The sequence below is a fragment of the Caretta caretta genome, chromosome 9, assembly GCF_965140235.1.
Source record: "Caretta caretta isolate rCarCar2 chromosome 9, rCarCar1.hap1, whole genome shotgun sequence".
Classification (NCBI taxonomy): Eukaryota; Metazoa; Chordata; order Testudines; family Cheloniidae; genus Caretta; species Caretta caretta.
The window spans coordinates 78,188,689-78,215,282 of NC_134214.1; the positions used below are offsets into that span (position 1 = coordinate 78,188,689).

Sequence of the window (26,594 nt, forward strand, 5' to 3'; positions counted from 1 at the left end):
ACATGGAGAAGACCTAACTAATCATCCAGCCTATCTCACCTCAGGGTAGGACTGCTCCCTACAGCACAGAAAGGTTTTGTCCAGTCTAGTTTTCTATGTCCCAAGTGATGGGGCTCCCAACCATTCCCTTAGGAGGCTGTACCCAAACTAATCTGTCTCTCTGACAGGAAGTTTTCCTTGATATTCAGCATAACCATTCCCCTTCATAATTCCATTCTATCCCACCGAGTCGCACACCTCTCCCTGCTTGCAGTCTACACCCCTCAGAGATTTGCAGCCTACTATCAGGTGTCCTGTCCTCCTGTCATTGCTTAGATAGTTTAGACAGATTTAGCTCTCCATATTTTGGTCTTTCCTCCTTTCTATTCCTTTTCACCAAATTCCTTCTAATTGGTTTGAGTGCCATCACTTCCTTTCTCTTCATGTGGGCATGGAGTGTCTTAGGCAGGAGGTTGGTTACTCAATGAGATGCTGGGGCAGTCCCACTGAAGCATTTTTCCTGGAGACTTGAGATGGCAACAGTTTGAAAGTGCTTCCAGTGGCACACAGGAAATAACCCAGTGTCAGGGCCCAGTGGCTGCTAGACAGGTGAGCCTGAAAAGGAATCCAGTGAGATTTTGTGTGTGCGTGATAGGTTCCTTTCTTGAAGTTCTCATCCCCTTTTTTTCCAAGTGGGAGTGCTCACAGCACAGCCACTGTCTGTCTGTGCAGCTCCCGTACATAGTGCAAATAGACTCAGTGATCATCATACAAGGTGTAGAGTGATGTGGGACTGGTTACACTTTGGATCCATTAGTCCCTCATTTGTAGAAACCTCCCCTTTAAAGAACCCAGCTCATGTGAAATTCCTGTTTGGAGGCTGACACAGTGGCTGGGCACCCAATCTTAGCAGTTCAATGTACAGGGCACTGGGGTGGGGAGGGTCTTAGCCACCCTGATCTGAACACATTGACACATCTGGTTTGCTTCAGTTCTCATGGTGGCCCAGCTGAGGTGCAAATACCCAGTGCCAAGGCCAGTAGAGCTCACACTTCTGGACCGAAAAGAACCTGGGGACCTGCATTTCAGTCTTCCTGCCTAGCTGCCTTACCCTGTATTACCTGGGGTTCAGGGCTCTGGCCTTATGGAGGCACATAGCCACCTCTCCCAAGGAAGAATAGCAAGCGCCTAGACATGTAAGCCATCCCTGGCAACAGCTGCACTAGCAAACAGATGTTCCCAGGTTCATTTCCCAGCCCAAGGGAGAGCATCTGTGTGCTGTGCTGAGAGCGAAACCCACTGCTTGGCTGGGGGCACAGTGCAGCATACACCACCCAAAGCCTTCCTGCCCACGGCAGCCCCACTGACACACAGGGCTTAGCCTCATCTCTAAATAAAGACTGAGCGGTAGTTTATAGTACCCCAGCTCCACCCTCTTTTAGACACCATGCTCTACCTGGCAAGCCATGAAGAAAAGTCTGGGCATGCTCAGTTCAGCATTGGTGCTTTTGTCTGAAACTCTTATGGCTTCCTTGAATGTAAGGTGTGGGATCATGCTGCAGCAGGACCATAACACCTAACCCCTTCTCAGCTATGTTCAAATGCCCATGTCTGGGACAAGTTGCTCAGCCACGTGCACCTAGTACCTAGCACAGAATTGCAGCCTCTTCATAATGACTTTATTGGATCTAAATCCAGATCTGCACTTTGTAGTTTAGGCCCATCTCTGTTATAAACAGATCAGAACGGAACAGTGATTTGGACCCAGGTCAGGAGAATGAAAGGAAGAACATTGCCAGGTCCCCGAGGTGTGATTAGAACAGTCTTATATCTGCAGGCTCTCTGGCCGTTCTGCCATCTTTGCATATAATCAGCTGTGCGTGTTCCTTTAAATAGCAGATGATCAGTGTTATTTCTTGAGCTCTCTTAGCAGTTCTTCTCCTCTGCCGGGGAAGTGAACTTTCTCAGAGACGTAAACAAATACAGGTGTCCCATCATCTCCTTGGGATGTACTGTATGGGTTTGTGCATGCCCGTTGCCTGGTGCTGCAAGGAATGTATCTGGCCTGATCATGTCCCTTTATGGTGTTTGTGTGTATGTGTGTACACATATGGGCATGTTACTGCACCTCTAATAGGTAGGATAGGGCTCTGAGCTGGCTGAGCTTATTTAGCTCAGCAAAAACGGTCTGTGGTTTGAAGAGCAGCAGGAGGTTGTAAGTTTCATTCCTGAAGACACCTGCATGCAGTTAGCTGACACTTTTAGTGTGTGTGTGTGTATCTGCTGTGAATTGTTACAACAACAGCTCCCCTACAATTCAAGTGCCCCTTGGCTGTGTGAATATGTAAGAAGTTATTCATGTACATTTATTCAAATAAGATTCCTTAGGTCACTCTGATGTTACTTGTGATCTTTTACATTTATTTTCCACAAATGCTTATATGGGGGCATTTTTGTTCAGGAGAAATATTCTCTGAAAGCAAGAGACACATGTGCCTTTGTGCGCATGTGGCAGTGAGTTGTATGAGTCCTCGTACAAGTGGTTATACCAAAGCTTCCAGTGGAAGTAACTTCTTCAAGCACCTCCTCCACAGTTAATAAAAGTTTCATTCATTCAAACTCGGGACAGAAACAAAACCATGTGACTAAGGTGACCAATCACACAGTACCAATAATGAATGATGAGTCATTGAGTGTATACAGCAAATAATCTGCAAGCAGCATTGGGCTGAGACAGGGTCCCAGGAAAAACCATTTCAAATCACAAAGAATTTCATTAAAATATCTCAGCTCGCAAATGGAAAAAGTGAAATTCATCAGATAAATTATTTGTTCACCCAGGTCCTAGTGAAGAGGCTGAAGATACTGGTGTATGCTCCCTCTCTCTCTGAAGTGCAATAGCTAGCAGATACCTCAGTCACAGTCCTTGGCTAATCTTTCCTTCAGCGGCATGTTCATGTACACGCTGCTGTCATCCTATGAAAGGGGAGGGGGAGAAATGGGAGCTGCTGTCTGTCTGGATGAAAACTAATTCCTTGCATCACTCAAAGCATCCTCAGGCTCAGGTATGGCCATTCCTTGCTTGGAGAAAGCCCCATCTCTGCAGTCAGGCGCTGGGCGGTCTGCCTCTTAATTACAGGGTTAATGTGATGTTACTATCAGGAGAAGTTTCTTAACCTGATAATAAGTAGGAAGCAGCTGTAGCTTGGAAAATGTAATAATTGCACAGTGGAGCGACGTAATGATAAGGTGTGTGTCAACTGCCTCCATGTTTACTTAGTGGAGCACGAATTCCCTCCAAAGCAGCAGCCACAGTACACTCCATTTCTTGCAAGGGAGAGTAACTGTATGGCGGAAGCCAATTTGTGGTGGGGAAGGCAAGTCATGGCTTGTTTCTCTTGGGGCCTACATGCTAGGGCTTGAACTGAGGCTAGAACTGACTTTACCAGGAGAGATTTGTCCTGTGTACACTCCCCTGGCACCACCCAATCAACAGCTATACCTCACAATATAATTTCAGCTGGGGTGTTAGAAAGCAGTAGGGATTGGAACCTGCCTCATCCAGGATCTGTGAGCCCAGCACAGAGAGCATCAGACTAGGACCAGGAGCCCAACTCAGATTCCTGCCACTGCACTGCTGAGCATCAACCACTAGGCTGCTGGACCTGCAGTCTGCACAGCACTCCCACTAGGACGGGGAGTTGAAGCAGATGCTGTCACACCATTGTGCATAGCCCTGACAAGGAGGAGGCCTCTAGGACTGTATGATATTTCCCATACATTTCATGCACATCTTATCATTGACATGCTGGGGGCTCTGCCATTTGCTAGGATGCCACACTGGCATCATGTATGTGTCTTGAATTACATCAGTACATGGAGCACTTAGCACCAAGCACTGTATTCTCTACTAAGAGTCAAGCCATGATATGTGACCTATGCCATCTATGGCAAGGATGCTCCCTTCCTCTTGACCTGACTGCCAGAGGCTGCTTTAGACAGGTAGAAAGTTTGAAGGCAAAGCCACACCCCGGGATCAAGGGGGTGGAGGCTGATGGATGGCAACAAGGCCTAGCAAACGTGAATCTACACTTAGAGCTTACAGAGCTCTAGCATGACTGGCTGAGAGACATGGACCTGGGAAACCATTCCCACTCCTGGGAGGGAGTGTTGTCTAGTGGTTCATGCAAGAGACAGAAATAAAACCAAGGAGCCCTGTCAGCTTAATGCTACCACTGATTCACTGTGCAATTTGGACCACGTGCCTTAGCCTCTCTGGTTATGTCTACACTGCACATGCTAAGCCCCAGGTGTGTGCCAAAGCCCCCTTCTGTCCACACACAAATCAAGCTGACTCAGGCTAGCCAGCACTCAAGAACCAGGTCCTAGGATCCTGTTGGAGGCCGGGGGTAGGGGAGATCAGAGCTCGAGTCCCGCAGGGACTCCGCTCCAAGCCCTGTCATTCTGCATTGTGGATGCAGGACAAGTCAGACGGGCTGCGTAGTGCAGAGCTACGAGACCCAGCTTTTAGCACAGTTGTGAGACCCAGGCCCAGCAATTGTAAGGCCAGGTTTACACTGCAGTGTGGATGCTCAGGCACAGGCCTGGAAACACCGAGTTCACTGGGTCCCACAGTGTGCAGAGTAGTCACACTCTCTTGTGCCTCAGTGTAGATATCTGTAAAATGAGGATAATAGAACCCTTCTCTCCCTGCCAGAGAGATTGTGAAACTCTGTTAATGCCTGTCACGTGCTTTGAATTATTCAGGTGAAAGGGCACAAGGCAGGGCAAGGGGTTATTATTGTAATAGCCAGGGCAGCTCCTCTGCCGCACAAACCTCCGTGCATCTGCACTGCATCTGCATCTGCACTGACATGCTCCCTCCATCCTTGTGCTGCTGCATCTCCCTGTCTTTCCCGTGGCTCCTCTGCTCACAGCCATGCCTGCTAGCCAAGCTTTCCTCCCCAAACACCTGCCTCTGAGCAGCCCCTGCTGATGATCCAGGTTCAGAGGGCTCTCTCTCCCTGCCTCTCCGGCAGTACCTTGCACAGTCCCAGCCAGCTGCTGGAAAGAGCAGCGTGTTAATTGGTGAGGTATTTCCAGTAAGTGCCCTGTTTCATTACGCAGCCCTCTCTTCTGTCTCCCCGCGCAGGGCCTGTGTGTGTAACCTCTTTGTTCTCGCATGAGATCAGTGGATAGCGGAGCAAGAATTACCGCCTAACCTTTTCAGCGGAACAAAAGGTGAAAGCAAAAGTGGGAGGAGGGGAGGCTCCTGTCTTCGCTAGATCCAGAGAGCCAGGAATGTTTGCCTAATGCACTCCTTTTGCTAGCAGCTCGGCTCTTTTCCTCGACAGAGACGATCCAGCCTGTGGAACTCACTGTCACAGGAGAGTGTCTCCATTAGCAGAATCTCCCATCAGGGAGCCAGATTCTCAGTTTGTGTCCTGCACATTAGCACAACTGGGACTCAAACTGGGACCCTCAAGGGTCTCAGTCAGCAGCTCTACTAACTGAGACAACATACAGTCTCTCCCTAGGGTGACCAGATAGCAAGGGTGAAAAATCGGGACTGGGATGTGGGGTAATAGGCACCTATATAAGAAAAAGCCCCAAATACTGGTACTGTTCCTATAAAAATGGGACATCTGGTCACCTTACCTCTCCCTGGCTGAGATGGTAGGAGCCATGCATGGACAGACTTTCTTGGGTCTCCCCCTGGCCAAGCTGATCTGGTCTCCTCAGGAAGCATCACCCTGCTGGCCGACTTGATCAGAGCTACCCTGAGATGGTTTGAGCGGGGAGCTGTCTTCTCTGGCTGAGCCAGTGGGAACAGCACGGAGCTGCTCTGGCCTGGAAAAAGATTACTTGTGGCACCTTAGAGATTAACCAATTTATCTGAGCATAAGCTTTTGTGAGTTACAGCTCACTTCATTGGATGCATACTTGCATAAGTACTCCTTTTCTTTTTGCAAATACAGACTATCACGGCTGTTACTCTGAAATCTGAAATCTGGGCTGGAAGTCTGTTTTAAAGGCGCTGCACCCCCAAATGACATGGAAACTTGCAGGTGCGTGTGAATGTCTCTGGGCAGGAGAGGAAAAGACAGCATGTGATTATTACAGAGTTAAGACTTAAAAGTCAAAAGTGCCCCAGTCAGCACATTGCCTCTGGCTGTCAAACTGGGAAACAGAACTTCATAACTTAGTGCTGTGCATGCCAAAGGGACGTACTTCAAAATGTTATCGAGTCCCCTTCTCATTCCCCCTTTTCCTCCCCCATGCGGACCCATTCCATCAGTGACAGTCACAGGGAAATCCTAGGCTGTAACTGAACTGGATTCTGATATTGAGAACCTCTCCAAAATGGGGACATGTTCCTGACTTGGGACAAAACTGGGAAGTACATTCAGGAATGGTTCTCTCCCTGACAGAATTATATAGTGAAGGGAGGTCATCATGCCGTGACTCAATGGGGAAACAAACCTGAAACTAAAACGGCCTGGGCCAAGCCTGACTGTCCTATTCTCTTCTCGCCTCTAGATTCCTTCTCCTCTCTTGCCTTCCTCACATTCCTAGGAGCTCCCTATGGAGGACATTCATTAGCATGTCATTACTGAGTCCTGGCTGTTCCATTTCAGGAGCAAACAGAGGTCTGTCTTTATGGCTTATGTCTGAAAGCTTCTTGGGCTTCCCACTGGAATCTCAGCTCTACCTGAAGTGGCTCTCAAATAATATTGGCTTTTATATTGAGCTTTTCATCCAAAGATATTAAAGCTCTTTACAAAGGAGATCAGTATCACTGTCATCCCCATTTTATAGATGGGGAAACTGAGGCACAGAGCAGTGAAGTGACTTGCCCAAGGCCACCCAGCAAGCCAGTGGAAGACCTGGGAATAGAACTCTGATCCCTGAGACCCAGTCCAGTGCTCTATCTACTAGGCCACACTGACTCTATATCCAGCTCTCCAAAGGCTATTACTTCTCTTATTCATCTCCATCCCTCCCCATATGTGTATTTGAGGCAAATTTTACTTTGATGCCCCCATGCCATAGTTACAAGTCGGATACTAGCTAAACCACACACACATGCACACACACTCACACAGTAGGACCTTCATTTGGCCCTTCCACTTGAGGTACTGTCCCTTAGAAATATTAATATTAGGGCTTGTATCTTCTGTAGAGAAGTCACTAATCAGGACAATAGAATTGCTTACACCCAAGCAGGGCTGCTATTGTAGCCATCAGAGAGCAGAATGTTATTAACATATTATGCACTCCTCCTCTCTGGTTACACAGAGCTGGTATTTAGGCACTTGGGATTCACATGAATTCCTTTACATGCACACCATTCCTGTGCTCACATGCATGCACACAGAAGTGCCCGTATATGTACATGCACATACGTCTTGAGATGCAGACACAAAGGCCCAGCCTGCTCTTGAAGCATACTTCTAGGGTTCATTGCCTGCACAACCTTTGCAAATGTCTCTCTTTGATCCTTAATAATTACTCCGTGCTAATGACTTTGTGATGTAATGAATCAAACAAGAGGAATCGGAAAGGCTGAGTGGAACTCTTAACTCTCCCATCTCAGGTCCTTCTGTCAAGATCTGTCAGCAGCTCCCCCATCTCCCCATGCTGGGAAATGTCTTGTGGGTCAACGAGGCAGTTGAGGAACACCAGTTATTCAAGACATTGTCATTCTCTGCAGTGCGCCTTCCACATGGCTCTTTTACTGGATGAGATTTCCAACACCCGCCCCCCCCGGACCCCCATTGCCCAGATTAAAAGAGGAAGTTCTACTCCACAGTTACCACTTCATGAGATGCAGTTCCTCTCCTTCCAGCACTGGGAGCTTTCCATCTTGGTGATGGTGGGTAAAGAAGGTGTCAGGCCAGTTTGGAACAACACTGTAGTCTTTCCCTGTCCCTGCCCCGCTGCTCATTTCATAGAATCATAGAATCATAGAATCATAGAATATCAGGGTTGGAAGGGACCTTAGGAGATCATCTCCTCTGAGGCTATATTTGGAAAATGCCAAATCTCTTGACAATCCCCTTGCATTTGGCTGTGTTCGGTACAGATTCTGCATACCTGGGTCATGTAGTTAACCTAGGAGGGGTCCTGTCACTCGAACACTTCTTTGCATTCACTGATGGAAGATGAGGATTCTGCTTCAATAGCCCCTCTATACCTGAACTAAGAACTATGGCCTGGTCCTGTAAACCCCGGGGGCTCCTTTCTGGGGCTAAATGCAGTATCAGGAGGGATAACACAAATACAAAGGAGCAAAAGAAGGTGAGAAAACAGGAGGACAAGCTGTGTGTGTAAACTGTCAACAGGTGATACAACAGAGACGCATGTGGCATAAATACCCAGATGGAGAGAGGGATGCATTCATAAATAGGGTTGGCGTGGGGAGGTGGAGGAAATGAGAGTACAGAGAAAGTCAGGGTGCTGGAGTGAGACTGGGGAGGGGACAGAGACACAAGGAGGGTTAAAGGGATTGGGGTGGGTGGGGAGCTGGATAAGGGGGCATCAAGCCATGTTGTCAGAGTGGGGATTAAATCTACAGTGATGTGTTCAGGGTGGGGCCGGACAGGAGCCATTTCCCTGCAAGAGCAGTGACACCATTATTAAAAATTCTGAGGTGACTGAAATGAAAATTGTTGTGGCTTTGAATGTCCTGTCAGTGCCACGGAACTGGGCAGGGATTGGCAGAAATTACCTGTCATTTGTGTTTTAAGAATATTTAACAATGAGGCAGCAGGCAACGGCAGGGCTGGGGTGCGGGGTGAGAAGGGGAGTCAGCATGAAAACACTGGGGAGGCTCTGGCTGGGAGAGGCCTCTGGAACAACAGGTTCCCCCACGGAGGGGCCGTGACAGGGCAGCACAGGTCCAATCTCTCCTTGACCATCCTCTCTTCTCCCACCCCTCCGCTCACACGCATGCAGGTACCAGTCACTCTAAGCCCTGGTCTACACTAGGACTTTAGGTCGAATTTAGCAGCGTTAAATCAATGTAAACCTGCACCCGTCCACACAATGAAGCCCTTTATTTCGACTTAAAGGGCTCTTAAAATCGATTTCCTTACTCCACCCCTGACAAGTGGATTAGCGCTTAAATCGACGTTGCCGGCTCGAATTTGGGGTACTGTGGACACAATTCGATGGTATTGGCCTCCGGGAGCTATCCCAGAGTGCTCCATTATGACCGCTCTGGACAGCACTCTCAACTCAGATGCACTGGCCAGGTATACAGGAAAAGAACCGCGAACTTTTGAATCTCATTTCCTGTTTGGCCAGCGTGGCAAGCTGCAGGTGACCATGCAGAGCTCATCAGCACAGGTGACCATGATGGAGTCCCAGAATCGCAAAAGAGCTCCAGCATGGACCGAACGGGAGGTACGGGATCTGATCGCTGTTTGGGGAGAGGAATCCGTGCTATCAGAACTCCGTTCCAGTTTTCGAAATGCCAAAACCTTTGTCAAAATCTCCCAGGGCATGAAGGACAGAGGCCATAACAGGGACCCGAAGCAGTGCCGCGTGAAACTGAAGGAGCTGAGGCAAGCCTACCAGAAAACCAGAGAGGCGAACAGCCGCTCTGGGTCAGAGCCCCAAACATGCCGCTTCTATGATGAGCTGCATGCCATTTTCGGGGGTTCAGCCACCACTACCCCAGCCGTGTTGTTTGACTCCTTCAATGGAGATGGAGGCAATACGGAAGCAGGTTTTGGGGACGAAGAAGATGATGATGAGGAGGAGGTTGTAGATAGCTCACAGCAAGCAAGTGGAGAAACCGGTTTTCCCGACAGCCAGGAACTGTTTCTCACCCTAGACCTGGAGCCAGTACCCCCCGAACCCACCCAAGGCTGCCTCCTGGACCCAGCAGGTGGAGAAGGGACCTCTGGTGAGTGTACCTTTTAAAATACTATACATGGTTTAAAAGCAAGCATGTGAAAGGATTACTTTGCCCTGGCATTTGCGGTTCTCCTAGATGTAGTCCTAAAGCCTTTGCAAAAGGTTTCTGGGGAGGGCAGCCTTATTGCGTCCTTCATGGTAGGACACTTTACCACTCCAGGCCAGTAACACGTACTCGGGAATCATTGTAGAACAAAGCATTGCAGTGTATGTTTGCTGGCATTCAAACAACATCCGTTCTTTATCTCTCTGTGTTATCCTCAGGAGAGTGAGATATAATTCATGGTCACCTGGTTGAAATAGAGTGCTTTTCTTCAGGGGACACTCAGAGGAGCCCATTCCTGCTGGGCTGTTTGCCTGTGGCTAAACAGAAATGTTCCCCGCTGTTAGCCACAGGGAGGGGGGAAGGTTGAGGGGGTAGTCATGCGGTGGGAGGAGGCAAAATGCGACCTTGTAACGAAAGCACATGTGCTATGTATGTAATGTTAACAGCAAGGTTTACCCTGAAAGAGTGTAGCGACTGTTTTATAAAATGTGTCTTTTTAAATACCGCTGTCCCTTTTTTTTTCTCCACCAGCTGCATGTGTTTCAATGATCACAGGATCTTCTCCTTCCCAGAGGCTAGTGAAGCTTAGAAAGAAAAAAAAACGCACTCGCGATGAAATGTTCTCCGAGCTCATGCTGTCCTCCCACACTGACAGAGCACAGACGAATGCGTGGAGGCAAATAATGTCAGAGTGCAGGAAAGCACAAAATGACCGGGAGGAGAGGTGGCGGGCTGAAGAGAGTAAGTGGCGGGCTGAAGACAGGGCTGAAGCTCAAATGTGGCGGCAGCGTGATGAGAGGAGGCAGGATTCAATGCTGAGGCTGCTGCAGGACCAAACCAGTATGCTCCAGTGTATGGTTGAGCTGCAGCAAAGGCAGCTGGAGCACAGACTGCCACTGCAGCCCCTCTGTAACCAACCGCCCTCCTCCCCAAGTTCCATAGCCTCCACACCCAGACGCCCAAGAACGCGGTGGGGGGGCCTCCGGCCAACCAGCCACTCCACCACAGAGGATTGCCCAAAAAAAAGAAGGCTGGCATTCAATAAATTTTAAAGTTGTAAACTTTTAAAGTGCTGTGCTTAAAGTGCTGTGTGGCATTTTCCTTCCCTCCTCCACCACCCCTCCTGGGCTACCTTGGTAGTCATCCCCCTATTTGTGTGATGAATGAATAACGAATGCATGAATGTGAAGCAACAATGACTTTATTGCCTCTGCAAGCGGTGATTGAAGGGAGGAGGGGCGGGTGGTTAGCTTACAGGAAGTAGAGTGAACCAAGGGGCGGGGGGTTTCATCAAGCAGAAACAAACAGAACTTTCACGCGGTAGCCTGGCCAGTCATGAAACTGGTTTTCAAAGCTTCTCTGATGCGTACCGCGCCCTCCTGTGCTCTTCTAACCGCCCTGGTGTCTGGCTGTGCGTAACCAGCAGCCAGGCGATTTGCCTCAACCTCCCACCCCGCCATAAACGTCTCCCCCTTACTCTCACAGATATTGTGGAGCACACAGCAAGCAGTAATAACAGTGGGAATATTGGTTTCGCTGAGGTCTAAGCGAGTCAGTAAACTGCGCCAGCGCGCCTTTAAACGTCCAAATGCACATTCTACCACCATTCTGCACTTGCTCAGCCTGTAGTTGAACAGCTCCTGACCACTGTCCAGGCTGCCTGTGTACGGCTTCATGAGCCATGGCATTAAGGGGTAGGCTGGGTCCCCAAGGATACATATAGGCATTTCAACATCCCCAACAGTTATTTTCTGGTCTGGGAATAAAGTCCCTTCCTGCAGCTTTTGAAACAGACCAGAGTTCCTGAAGATGCGAGCATCATGCACCTTTCCCGGCCATCCCACGTTGATGTTGGTGAAACGTCCCTTGTGATCCACCAGAGCTTGCAGCACTATCGAAAAGTACCCCTTGCGGTTTATGTACTCGGCGGCTTGGTGCTCCGGTGCCAAGATAGGGATACGGGTTCCGTCTATGGCCCCACCACAGTTAGGGAATCCCATTGCAGCAAAGCCATCCACTATGACCTGCACATTTCCCAGGGTCACTACCCTTGATATCAGCAGATCTTTGATTGCGTGGGCTACTTGCATCACAGCAGCCCCCACAGTAGATTTGCCCACTCCAAATTGATTCCCAACTGACCGGTAGCTGTCTGGCGTTGCAAGCTTCCACAGGGCTATCGCCACTCGCTTCTCAACTGTGAGGGCTGCTCTCATCTTGGTATTCATGCGCCTCAGGGCAGGGGAAAGCAAGTCACAAAGTTCCATGAAAGTGCCCTTACGCATGCGAAAATTTCGCAGCCACTGGGAATCGTCCCAGACCTGCAACACTATGCGGTCCCACCAGTCTGTGCTTGTTTCCCGAGCCCAGAATCGGCGTTCCACAGCATGAACCTGCCCCATTAGCACCATGATGCATGCATTGGCAGGGCCCATGCTTTCAGAGAAATCTGTGTCCATGTCCTGATCACTCACGTGACCGCGCTGACATCGCCTCCTCGCCCGGTATCGCTTTGCCAGGTTCTGGTGCTGCATATACTGCTGGATAATGCGTGTGGTGTTTAATGTGCTCCTAATTGCCAAAGTGAGCTGAGCGGCCTCCATGCTTGCCTTGGTATGGCGTCTGCACAGGTAACTCAGGAAAAAAGGCGCAAAACGATTGTCTGCCCTTGCTTTCACGGAGGGAGGGAGGGAACGGGGGGCCTGACGATATGTACCCAGAACCACCCGTGACAATGTTTTAGCCCCATCAGGCATTGGGATCTCAACCCAGAATTCCAATGGGCAGCGGAGACTGCGGGAACTGTGGGATAGCTACCCACAGTGCAACGCTCCGGAAGTCGACTCTAGCCTCGGTACTGTGGAAGCGCTCCGCCGAGTTAATGCACTTAATGCACTTAGAGCATTTTCTGTGGGGACACACACACTCGAATATATAAAACCGATTTCTAAAAAACCGACTTCTATAAATTCGACCTTATTCCGTAGTGTAGACATACCCTAAGCTAATCCTGCATCTCCCCTTGTGCAGAAGGAGCAGAGGTCCATCCGTCTCTCTCTCATGCACGCAGAAAAGGGCCTGATGCACAGGGTAGCAGGTAGGGGGAGGAGGTTTGACTTCATCATATGGAGCTTCCTGCTTGTCCCAGCAGGGGCAATCAGCTGGAAGTGGGTCCTATCACACAAAGTTTCCCCAGTCTGCTGCTTCTCCTGCTCCAAGGCAGAGCACAGCGGTGTTCCTGGTGCATTAGCATTGCACTCTGGGCAATGACTCTCTCAGGATAGATAGTGATGGGGCCAGTTGCCCTGCGTGGAGGGGGATTGCTCCACATTAGAAAAGTCAGTGTTTCTGCCAAGGCATGCATGGCGGCTAGGAATCAAGCCCTGATGATGAGGAATCAGACCCAATGATGATGACGAATTTGGTATGGGTGGTACAATGTCTTCCTCAAGGATGGTATAAACTACACAGCTTATGCACACCACAAATGGTACCTTTCCCTGCTCCTCACCCTGTTAGCTGGAAATCAGAAATGGAAATGGAAATGAAAACATGTTTGCAAATGTTTGTGCTGCTAGATCAATGCAGGCGGATTAGGAAAGCCATTCGGCTGCTCAGTGCTGTTTCTGTGCCATGACCATGCTGCATGGAGGACAGCACAGTCCAATGGTTCCACTAATCTACCAGCCAAACCCCTTCATGAGTAAATCAATCTCTGCCGCGCGGATCCATGGGAGGGCCAGTTGCTCTTGATCCGTTCACTCCGAGCCACGCTTGAGTGAGTAACAAATGTCAGGTTCCCAAGGTCCATTGCTCGCTCGGGGGAACAAGGGCAGGGCTAGGAGCAGATTAGAGGCTGCTTTCAGACAGTGTAATGAGCAAGAAGTTAATCTCAAATAGAGACACACGGAGCTCCCCACACCTGCCAGGAGGAATTGCTGTTGGAAGGGATGTTAGCTCACTACCACCCTAAAGTTGGTTGGGGTAGAGATCAGCCTCTGGACACTCTCTTCCAGCCTTTTGGATGTACTGTTTTCTCTTTACATCATGGATGCTTTATAAAACTGTCTTTGCAATGCAAGTTGCAGCATAACAATTAATAATGAATTACCCATATTTTAACTGGAGCTTTTTCTTCTTCTTACCTTTATTAAAATAATAGATTTCAAATATACAGAGGATCCTGATGGCCTTTGTCCATTCCGAAGGGAATTGCTCTATGACAGGAATGTTTTCTATGTATTATAGACAGTGCAGGTAGAGTTAAGGTGGCCCGACCCATCCCATTATAAGACACTGTTTTCAGCTGTTTATAACTTTGCTAAACATTAACCATTTGGGCTGAAATTTTCCATGCTGGGTGTCTGCCTTAGGCTGATTTAGTTTTGAAAACTTTCGTCCATTTGGCAGCTAATATCTCCAGCAATTATGTCTGGCGGAGTATTCTCCCCTCACAACCTCGATGAGCTGACTGCATGTTCACCATCCCCACAGAACAAATGAACAGATTCCAGTCCAGGGTTGCAGGTCTTTCCCTGTAACTGCTCCCCCTGTCTGCCAGGGGCTGCTGTGGTGCTGGGCAAAGTAACTGAGAGCAGAAAGACTATCTCTTCTGGGGGTTGGCTAGGAACAGGATGAGTAGCAGCAGAAATAAATTTGATCATGTAATTAAAGACTGTATCATAATCCATATGCACAGGGGGGCCAAAATAAGATTGCACAGCAACCTTAATTCCAGAATTTCCCAACTTTTGTGGGCTTGACTTTTAAGCCTTAGCGTTCCTTTACTGTAATTTTTGGGGTGTAATATGAATTGCACCATCATCATAGGTCGTGTCTACACTGGGAGTTTGCCCTGATTGCAGCAACCAATGGACAGCTTCAGTGCAAATCTTAGCTTTCCTTGTCTACCCCTGAGGTTTGCACCAGTGCAATTATGATTGCTGGAATTGGGGCAAATTCCCAATGTAGACGAGGCCTGAGGATCTCAAACATGATTATTCCCATCTTACTCATGCTAAATTTTCAATATTGGGTGCTTAAAGTTAATCATCTAAATCCCTGTTTAGGTACCTAAATACTCAGCCTGATTTTCAGAAGTGCTCGGCACCCACAGCTCTCATTGACGTCAGTAGGAGTTGTGGATGCTCAGCACCTCGGAAAATTAGGCCATTTATTGGGCTGCCCAAAGAAGGATAAAAGGGTGGGAATTCCAAAAACACCTCAAGGCTGGTCTACATGGCAACTTAGTGCACAGCAAGTGCACAGTGTGTATGTACAGTGCACTAGCTTGCCGCGCATTAAGACATTGTGTGTCCCCCCAGCCAGCTTGTGGGCAGCACTCTAGTGCAGTGTAGATCTACATCCTGGCTTGCTGTGCACTAGGTCTCAATGTAGAGAAGCCCTCAGTGATTTAGGAGCACAAGTTCCATGTCACTGAGGCAGTTTTGAAAATCACACCCTAAATGTCTAACTTTATACATCCAATTTCAAATATTTTGGCCTATGTGACTAGAAGAAGCTTCCATTTTCCTCTCTGTAAGGAAGAAAGTTGCATGTTACAGAAACCAATCAATTAAATTTCACAAGCCACCGATTAGGTAGGAGAGTACACTGATCTTTTTACAAATGGGGAAACTGCGGTGCAGGAAGGTGAAGTGACTTTCCCCGGTCACGTAGCAAATCTGACCGAGTCAAAAATGGAAGCTAGAAGTCGTGACTCCCAGTGCCTCTGTTTTAACTGCTAGACAACTCTCCCCTTGTGGAATCAGAAGTCCTGATTCCCACTTCCTGCTCCAACCACTAGGTACACTTCCTGTGATGGACTCTGGCAAGATGATTCAAGTCATCTGATTTCCTAATGTACATGGACATTGTGCTCTGCACAGATGTAATCTTACAAAAAGAGAAAGTTCATGTGCTCATTATGCTTTGTTGTTCATTTCCATCTTATAACTAAAATTGTAACCACCTCAATGCATAACATTTATCAGGGCAAATGATTAACTTTGTCCCTTAAGTTCACTTCAGGACATCAACTACTCCCAGTCAGTCATTAACCCCAGACAATTATTACTTATGTAATGGCCCTTCCATCTTGCCTTTCAGCCTCAAAATTCCTCACACTACCCCCTCTCCTTGGAAGCAGAGAATAATCACCCACTAATACACTCTGCCTGGTGTAGCCATATCTATCTATCTATCTATCTATCTATCTATCTATCTATCTATCAAACAACTTTTAAGGGGCCTTAATATCATCCCAGCCATTCTCAGGAAATGCACCAAGTATTAAAAGCTTAATGGATAGCAGTGGAACTGATTTAAGTGAGTCGTCTGCAGACCAGATACAACGTGCGGGCGCAGGAATCAGGGAGAGCAAGAGAACAACAATTTAGAGGGATATGGAGATACTGCCTCTGGAGCAGGTAATGAGTAAGAATGAACACATTGAAACACCAGGCTGCTTCCAGAACACTGCTGTGGTTCACGCTCTGGAACCCACTTTAATTTTATGTTGTAGTTACCTGTCCCATCCTCAAATAAAACAAAGATTTAGAAGGGAATGTTCAATTAAACAGGCTGCCTGGTTCTCTAAGATCAGTGCTCTCTTGCTCTCATTCTCCTCACTCACAGGAGAACTTAGCACTGCAGTTAAACCTTTGCATGGAAATCTGGCCACACGAATAGATCCCCTGAGGGATGTATCTACAGGGTGCTAGACATAGCCTGATGAGGTATGTGCTACAGAGCTGCACAATCTCACTTTCTGATGCGGTCAGGTTTTTCGTGGTAACTCAGTGACCTTGTTACAATCACACACCCTGTTTTAGCCCCCCAGATCTAGCATTCAGGAAAAGGAAGGTTAGTACAGCAAGGGAGGTTATCGTAAATGACAAAGAAGGGAAGGTGGTTCAGGTGCCTTCCTGGGACCTGGACAGTTATTTGTTTGGCCAAGGACAGAGGTACCAAACGGCAGTGTAAGGAGGTCTACATCTTGTAGATGACAGAGTGAAGTGTGGGAGGATGATGGCTGGTGCTTCAGTGCTATGGTGTCAGGTGTATTAGAAAATGCTGATAGGGAGATAGATGGACAGAGAAAGAGAGAGATGATGGATTGATGGTATGAGAGATTTTCAGACAATAAGGGTAAATGTTATGCAGAGGCTGGGAATGGGATCCTAGGAGAACTGCAAGATAATGAGCCAATTACAATGTTTGGCTTGCTCCTTGGATTCTCCTTTGGACCCCCTTTCCATCTACCTCACCCCTGCATGAAAGCTTCCCTGTGCCAAAGATGTGACTCTCTAGGGAGTCATTTAATGCTGCTCTGAGTCCTAGCTCCACCAGGAGAGACACATACCTTCTTCCTCCTTCCAGCTGGACATCACCCAGCCTGGAATGCATACAGTGGTCCCTATTGGCCTAGACCCTGTAAATCCATATTCAGAACAAGAGTCATACATTTGTTTCAGGCCTCATGATGTCACAATGTCCTGCCTTTATCTCATGATGCTGTAGCCGTTTGTGACATTGCGATGGCATCACATGAAGATGCAGGTGGAAGGACCCGGTTGTTTGGTATCTTGGGTTAATACCAGTAGGTGGCAAAATGCAGAGGAAGGCTTGCACAGAGTGAGTCTAGCCTGGCTATATTGCTAAGAATTCAGAGGGAGATGGCCTATTCTCACCCAGCCCCTTTGGGTGCTCCAGCTGGAGAAGACTGGGCAACATTTAATTGTGCAGTAACAGACCTCACTGGGTATATTTCCCAGGCTGTCACCTTTGACATAGACTTATAGGGACCAGTTTCCCTCCCCCCACACCCATTCTTCTCCTTCTGAATTAGTTACTACAAACTAAATGTGCCAAAAAGACACCCCGTCACCAGTCTATGTGCATTCTGCAGAGCTCCTCCTTCTCATGCTGCCAGTGCAGGGAGGGTTAACATTTCGGTTCCCCTAGAGGCTATGCTCCAGTTGACAATATCATCAGCTTTTGACAGAGTTAATGGGGGATCAGGTGCATGAGGCAGCCTGTAATACCCTGGAGAGCGATGAGTTGTGTCCGGAAGAGCCAGACCTCAGATATGTGCCATAATTGTTCAGGACCTGATGGCTTCCTGACCCATCTCCTCCTAATAAACCATTAGCTGCCTCTCCAGTGAGGAATCTTCTCTCCTCCTTTTGCATGAACCTTTCTTTCCCTTCTCTCTCCTTGGTTTTTTCTTGCTCTGTTTATCTTTTCTAGCTGTACACTCTGCATTCATTTCCGTTAGACTTTCTTCTCTTCCACTCTCTTGCTTTGACCCTCCCCAGGGACTCTGGCTCTCCACCGCCTTTGGAAGTGTGTGTGTGTGTGTCTTTTGGATAATTACATTTATTTCAGAAGTAGGAATAGTGATAAGCAAATGACACCCCTCTCATTTCCCTAGCATCATCTTCCCCCTCTCCCCTTTTCCGCCCTCCAGCCCTTTTTACATGTTGGGAAATTTTTCAATATATATTCAAATCACTGTGGTTACCAGGGAGCTTAAGGCTGCCGTCCGCTGCTCGTACAACACACATACCCTTGTCACTTGTAGCCATCAACTGGGACATGAGTGCCAAGCGGAAGAGATGCTCTGTAGGATCCCTTTGATCTCTTCAGTGCCAAACATGGTTTGGAATAGACTGTACCAGAGCTACCCATCTGGATGGAAGATGCATATTGATGAGCCTCACTTGCGGATACTCTTTAGGGCTAGCACAGATGGCCTATGCCTCTGCAGTTAGTGCACTGACCCACCAAGTGTCAAATCCAAGTTTGCTTCCCAGCACAGGTGACTCATTCCTCCAGTGGAAGGAGATGGGATGTGGCTGTTGTTGCTCTCTGGCTAACAGAGAAGCTGTATTAGTCCAGAAGACCTTTCCAGCTCTTCTCTGCTGCCCAGTGTGTCTCCAGAAAGAACTCAAATGTCCTCTGTGCTTTCTATCTAAGAGATAGCCTTTTTGTTGCCATGTGATCAGTTGGAAATTTCCCTGTAACCCCAGTTCAGAGATTTGCAAAGATCTATACCTTGTGTTACAGCACTTGCTCCCTGGGACCTTGCCTACCTATTTGAAAAAGGGAGAAGGACGTGCAGAATCAGAACTGATTTCCCAGGGCCCCGTGGAATGGACTCCCAGTGCAAGCCTTGGGAGAAGAAAAAGAACCAGAACTGGAATTCTGTGCCCACCTGACATGGGCAGTGGGGTAGCTTGTAGGAGGAGACTGGAGAACAGAGCAGGGCAAATGAGGAAAAATAATTTCTGCAAATTTGTTCATAATCGGAAGTGAATTTGGATTTGACTATGGTGGCAGCTCTTTCATGATCGTTTTCCACTGGTATTTGAGTGCATGAGCTTACTAGTGCACATAGCTGCAAAGAGTGAATCTTTATTCCAAATGCTCAGCTACTTGCCAGATGTAAATATCAAATGCAACTTTTAGGATAACTAATCAAGACCCTGTGAACTGTGAATAGTGAATATGGTATTCTTTTCTGTTGTTATTATTATTTGGTATTTGTATTCTGCTAATGTGAGTGTTGGACATAAGAAGGCATACTCTCTGGCTCAAAGTTTAGTCACAGAAGCCTTCCAATCAAGGACATGCCATATATAACCAACTAAAACAGCACAGATTGTGAATATGTATAACCAATTGTTTGTGAATGAGCCAAAAATTATTCACTCAGGAAATTCCCAGACAATTTCATGCAACAAAATGAATGCCTCTGATGATTCCACAGTCTGCTCAGGGGAAATTGGGGAAAAGAAAGAAAGAAATTTGTAGCATAAATGATTTGCTCATCTCTGTAGGAGAAGGGTCAGACGAGGATTTCTTTGCCTGCCTGGAATGGTTTCTGGGTGCTGCCCTGAGGATTTCTGAGTCCAGCTGGAGTAGATTAGTAATAACAATAGTGCTTATTAGTGCTCTACATTAGTAGATCTCAAGGGTTGTGAAAAGGAGGTTGGTATCATTATCCCCATATTCTAGAAGGGGAAGTCACGGCACAAAAGAGGAAGTGACTTGCCCAAGGTCACCCAGCAAGTCAGTGACAGAGTCTGGCATAGAACCCAGAACTCTATCCAATGCACTATTCTGCCTTTGGTCTAGTACAGTGGTTCTGGCGGACCCCAAACTGGAGGCAAAAGGGAAACTCAGCCTACCTGGGTTGGGGCCCTTCCATCATGCAAGAAAAAGCAATGACACAAAATCCCTTGGCTGAGATCTCCATCTCCTTGCTAAAGAAGCTCATTCCCAAATCCAATAAAGTTGAAGGAACATTTTACGGGCCCCTCCGGAGCAACTTTAAATAAACTGCGAGTGACTTTTTATGATATTTGAAACTTTTAACCCATGTTGTTGGGACATGACTCTGCAAACCCGCTCCACTCAGCGGCTTTTACGGGGCTTCCAAACATACAGTCCCCAGACATACTGTCCTCTCATGACAGATGGGTAGTAACAAGTCAGGGGGAAAGAATTTGGATAAAAATCAGACACATTTGCACCTGAATAATCTCTCCCCCGATGTCTTTTCGCCTCCCTTCCTCCCTCCTCATCTGTCTCCCTGTTTACTCAGTGAAGTCAAACTCAGATGCAGCCTCTGGTGCTCAGAAGGTCTTTGTTTTTTATACAACTTCCACACTCAGGTGCTAAAGGCACGGAGAGCAGAGGATGCCGCCAAGACCACAGAATGAGCCAAGCATCATCGCTGACTGGAGCCCTGGATGACCCATGTGGCTTGCGGATCAGATGATTTCCAAATGGACGTAGCTGCAGAAATTCATTAACTCTGCACTTTGTGTCTCATACTGCAGATTCTTATTGTACTAGCAGCTGCTGTTGGAATTTCATGCCTGTCAACATTTCCTTGCTTCTCTCCATTTCGGACTGTGACCTGGTGGAGTGAGGTTGCCTGTGACTATTTTATTAACCTGTAGGCACTTTGAGACCATGGAGATGCGATCTTAAATGACATCACATTAGGAAGTTCCACCCCCAACTCCACCTTGTTTGGCCCTGTGACCAATCTAGCTGATCTATAGCATCCATCATCATAGTACCCAAGTACATAGAGGTCCTGCTGCCAGGCACTGTACCTTGAGTAACAGAAATCTTTCAATGAAGTTGCAATGGATTGAAATCATTTCTCAACTAACTGTCTCCTGGTGTATGTGGCAGAATGTATATGCTGATTGTGAAAAACCACCAGCCTCAGCGCAAGGGCTACTGGGAGCTTTTCCCACCACTTCCTATTCACAAAATACTGTGCACTGAACATCACTTCTAAACGGAATGCATATCTTCTAGGAGAGATGTAACAGTGATGTGGGACCCAAACTCTCTGAGGCTCATCACAGTATCTGAACCTCTTGGATCAGCAATGCTAGACTGGCAGTCTTGTGGGGCACGTAGTTCTCAGGAGATTTCCGGATCTTCATGTTGGGGCAGATCTACCACCTGGTCCACCTTTCTCACAGCATTGCAGCATTTCTTGGAATCAGCCCCACATGAGCCAGGAAATGGAGAACAGGCAGCAGCAAAATGGAGCGCTAACAAGGTAATAAGTTTTCTGTCTTTCCTGCATATTAGCAGCAGTTTGAGGCTAAGAGGCCATTTGAGTTTTGGGTGAAGGGATGGGTTGGGTCTGTCCTTATCTGAGTGGGGTTTCTCTTCACTATTTCTGCTGCTTCAGTTACCTGAAACATGCACCCCTTTGTAGCCTATTCCCATCTCTGTTCCCCAGCTCTCTGAGAGGCAGTCCTCATTGGTGCACTCCCTAACACCTTCACATCCTTAGCAATTCTTCTTTTGTTTTTGCCCCCTCATAACTTTAAACTTTTACAGCATTTGTCGTCCCTGACAGCTGTGATATATTAGCTACAAACTCCCATTGTGTTCTGCCACTGCACAACAATAGATACTCCTGTCTGTTTATACAGGTTTGAGTTTGTCCGTGTAAATACAGTGTGGAGGAAACAGTAGACCATGTATTGTACGCTGACAGCTGAAAGATTAAGGGAATCCATTAACTAAACCAACTGCCTGGAAATCTTATGCAGAGCATACACCTGAAAGCCATTATTGCTATCCTGTCATACTACTTTATCTCTTTATTTAGGAACAGAGGGGTTTTTTTTGGTTTAATAATGTAAACTTGTTCTTGAGTAACAGAGAAGCCCTTGATTAAGTATCTAAGTATCCCTGCTGAAGAATTTATGAACTCTGAGCCAGCACTGTCCTTGCCAGAGCCCATGGAGTGAAAGGAGAGTGTGGGGAGGGGGCATTAGCCTGTCGCTAGATTTGTGCTGTGAATGGCCTTGGATCAGATTTCCTTGCAACAAACTGTTTGCCATTGCTCTCACAGACGATTCTGTCCCACTTAAATATCTGGCTGCTCTTAACCTTTTTGCGCCTGAATTCCCTCTGTTGTTGGAGCATTGCTCCTCTCCCTCCCCCGAGTCCTTGGTTGTTGGAGCATTGCTCCTCTCCCTCCCCCGAGTCCTTCTTTCTTATAGGAGCAACCCAGCCTCGAGTTTTCAACTGCTGCATGCAGTTATGTTCGGCTTTCCGGCACTGCTGGATGCTGTCAGATCTCTAGCCTGTTCACAAAAGCCTGCAGAACCCCTAACATCACAGAGGCGCTGGATGCGCAGTACAGGCCCGTTCAGCTCTTCCAGCTGACTCACAATGCTTTCCCTCAGCTTCCTTAACTTGGCTAGGGCAGGGACTGGATAGTCTAAACAGAAAGACTCACATAAGGCTGGACAGGAAAGGGAGGGTTTATAGACCCACTAGCCAGAAGGGAGCTCTGAGTTTCAAGGGTCATAAGCAAAAGTCCCAAGACAATTGTTGGCACAAGTGGCAGTGTTGCAGGAATCCTTTCTCTAGTAATTTTAAAGTTAGGAATCACATCTATCTGGCCCTTGTCACTGCAGTATCTGAGACCCATGGTGGCATCATGATTGCTCAGATAATAGACCTCTTAATTTAAAAGTGTTTAGGAGTTTGAACATCTTATCAATATGCAGATCTGCATTCTGACCTAGCAGCCAAAGAAAGGGGCACCTTCAGCCCCAGCGATCAACTACACGAGTTTGAAGAACACTGGGCTCCATCTATTTAACTAAGGAATAAGGCCAGAGTTCCTTCTCCCATCCTCCTCCCACTTGAATCGTCCCTCCCCCCACCCCAGCTTTCAGACTTCCCCTCCCTGCCTTGTCTATGTTGTCTCCCCATTGGTAATAAAGTATTGCTTTATTTGATTTTATAGTTTAATGTTAAGGTTGTTAAAATGGTCTTGGCACAGGCAAGTTAATGATATGCTGTGTGTTACAGCTGGCCATTTTAAGTTTAAAATGTTCTTTTTCTGTTTTTATTTTTGCATTGTGATGTTTGCATTGAAAAGTAAAAATAATAACGACCAAAATGTGCAGATCTGCCTGAGTTCAAAGTGTCCTGCAAATCAGGCTTCAATTGATGGAAGATATTGTTTCTTCAGTACAAAAGTGAGAAGACCAAGAAATCCTGTACATTTTAAGTGCAAATATCACCATTGACAGGGTCTGTATTCAGGTTTTTGATGTGATACGTGAGTGATGAAGTCTCTGCCAAATGCAGAGTAAAGTTTCAATGCTTGGTATTGTCAGGGCAACACCCCAGATTCCTCAGCTAGCTCCGTTCTAGACAGATAGTAACCATGGTACCTGCTTTCCTAATTTGGCTCAGGCCATTGGGACACTCAATAAATACAATGCTTTAAAATGCCTAATATTGATTAGATAGCTTACAGCCCGGTGTGTAATTCACATTCAGTGCTGTCTCCACTCTGAATCCATCGCTGCGATGCTGGGGAGAGAGGAACTTGGAAAGATATTTTTAATCGGTAGTGCAGCTGCTGTAATGCAAACTCCCATTGCTCACCAGAGCCAGGATATTTTCATCTCTCTTTTCTTTCTTTCTTTTTTAATAAATACCCACAGGGTCTGTCTAGCTTCTGAACTAATCACTTCACTTGTAAAATGTCATTGTAACAAAAAAGGCTGCTTGTGAGCTGTGGGAGAGCCAAGAGCAATGGAGGGTCTGGAAGTGCTAAAGTGGGTGTGTGTTTGTCAGAGTGCCTAGCCAGTGGCCTAGTTGTTCGTGTTATGGGAGAAACTTCTCTCAGGCTCTCACTCCCTGGGCTTGGATTCTTCACCATGTAGTGATCTGCTCTGCTTTGTGCTGGTGTAGCCATTAAAGCAGCTGGGGCCTATTGATTACTGGACTGCCCCTGGGAGTGGGGAGAGAGAGGTTCTTCTCCTGGCTTCCAAACCTCACAAAATCTGGGGCTGCTCTAGGGTCAGGGAGAGTATACTGCATTATGAAGAAACCTCAGCACATGTGAGATTTGAATACAGCCGCCAGCAAAAGCCTAACACAGAGAGAGAAAACCTGAGATCCTTTCCCTGATGGGATGTCACAGAGGCCTGTTGGGAGTCATGCAGGAGCAGGGGGGTGGGAAAGATGTCCCAGGGGAACTTAGGATGAGGGTATGGGAAGGCTCTGGTCGGGGGTGTTGGGGCTATTATGGAAAAGTCCTAAACTATTTAACAGAAAATAATAAACTTGTATGGAAGGGGTTTTTTAGATCATCCTGTAGAATGCAATAGTCAATTCCGTCCCTACTATAGATTTCCGTAGGATGGCCCCAAAAGCCTACAGAAAGGATCTCCCCATCCTCTGTATACTCTCTGAGGGGTTAGAGTAATGCAATGGTTCTCAACCTATTTACCACTGTGGGCCACATATATGGCGCTCTGTGTTATGGGGGCCGCAGTCACACAATAGATACACCACCTGTGTGATCCTGAGGGCTGCAGCTGTGTGCTGATTGGGTTGCAAGTGGCCTGCGGGCTGCAGGTTGAGAACCACTGGAGTAATACATATAGGACCTTATTAAAAGTCTGTAAGACCCTATTGACATCCAATAGGACTTTTCCATGAGGGGAGAGTGATGCCTTTGGAGGCTCTGTCACATTTCAGGAAATCATCTGTGCATTTTGATGTTTATTCCAGTGGAATTTCTGAACCCGTGATTTGTCCATCATTGCTATACAACCCCAGGGATTGTGCCTCGGGGCCTTGCCTCCAATTGTTGGCACATGGCTTAGCATCACCCTGAGATGCACCAAAGGGAAGCATAACCTTGTGTTCTTTCAGCAACCAGCCTGTGATTTTATGCTTCTCACCCTCTATCTTCTGGTCTCTCCTGTGAACAGGGGGAAGAGGGCTCAGCCAACTCAGCCTGGGATGAGGGGCACCTCCCACTGGGAAGAAGAAAGAGGAGAAATGCATGTTTCGGACACTAACCAAGTCCACATGATTCAGTTCATGAGTGTGCCTGAGAAGGCTCCATGCAGTTCAAGGCTCATTTGGGCTATGCTGGGGGGAGATGGTGGGGGTGGAGGAGAGTGTGTTGCTAAGCAACATTCCCTGTATATTAAGAAGATAAATCCCATAATAATGGCATGAACTGATACTTTCTGTTTCCTTGTTTCTTTCTTTTTTTCTCACCGGTTCTGCTCTCTTGGATCCCAGCTGCTGCAGCAGGGAGCAAAATGACCTTTTAATGCCCTGAGGGACTAAGGGGCTTTACCTCAATGATGAAAACAGCATGATCTGGTGCTTTTCTGATCTCTTGGAACTGGGGCTTTATTGCTGGTGGTACAGTAATGGGCAGGAGGTGCACTGGGGTTGAGGGTGGGAGGTCCGGTAGAGACAGGCAGACCGTGGAGGTGAGGTGGGGATCTAGTGGGGAGAGACAGGGTGGGAAAGGGTAATTCTCTTTGGGCACATCCCACCCATGTAGTATTTGACTTCTGCAAAGATTTACACAAATGAGTTTTAGTGGAATAAATGTTTACAGGAAAGTGAATTTCAAAGTCTCCACTTGTAAGTGGTCATGGAAACTAAAGTTTAGATTTCCCTGCATGAGTATTCATGCAGGAAGTGTTTGTTCGCATATCCAATTGGGGAGCAGAAACAGTGCCACGTGACTTATCTGAGCAATTGCTGAACATCCACAGTGAGCTGTTTGTAACCAAGCAAAAACAAAACACAAATAATGTGTTAAATACATCTACATAACAAGCAAACTGGAGAAAACTCCAATGATTTAAGATATTCTATGAGCATAAAGAGAGGCTAAATTTGTCAGCTATATAATTTGCTTTGAATTATTCACCCAGCTCTATTTTCCATTATTGCACTTCCTGGTTTCAATGGGGGCTAGAAGCAAAAGTGACAAATATCATGAGAGAACCTCCCATGAGATTTCAGTCTGACAAGCACTGGGGAGTTTGGATGAACATCCAAACTGGTGGAGGACAATCAGACTGCAGGTTCCAAAGCTAGCACTTTTTGAGGTTTGCCACATGGGCCTCGAGAATTCTCAGTGAACACCATTATCTCCGGATAAATGTCACCAATGTACTTTCTGCAGTCCCTGGCAGCAGAGCTCAAGGGAATCTGGAGCAGAACCTCTGCCTCTCTTCCCTACCACTGCTCCTGCTCTCTGTCCTGCCGGTAAAGGAACTGGTGCAGCGACCTTGGCCTTCAGCCACCAGGTGCTGGT

At 47.3% G+C, this 26,594-nt stretch overlaps 1 long non-coding RNA gene across 1 annotated transcript; it reads left to right on the top strand.

The window, feature by feature from the left end:
• Positions 1 to 20,629: 20,629 nt before the first annotated feature.
• LOC125642994 (uncharacterized) lies at positions 20,630 to 25,499 on the top strand. The gene is made up of 2 exons (XR_007358550.2): positions 20,630 to 21,539; positions 25,240 to 25,499. It is a non-coding gene; the product is annotated as an uncharacterized LOC125642994 (long non-coding RNA).
• The last annotated feature ends 1,095 nt before the right edge of the window (positions 25,500 to 26,594 follow it).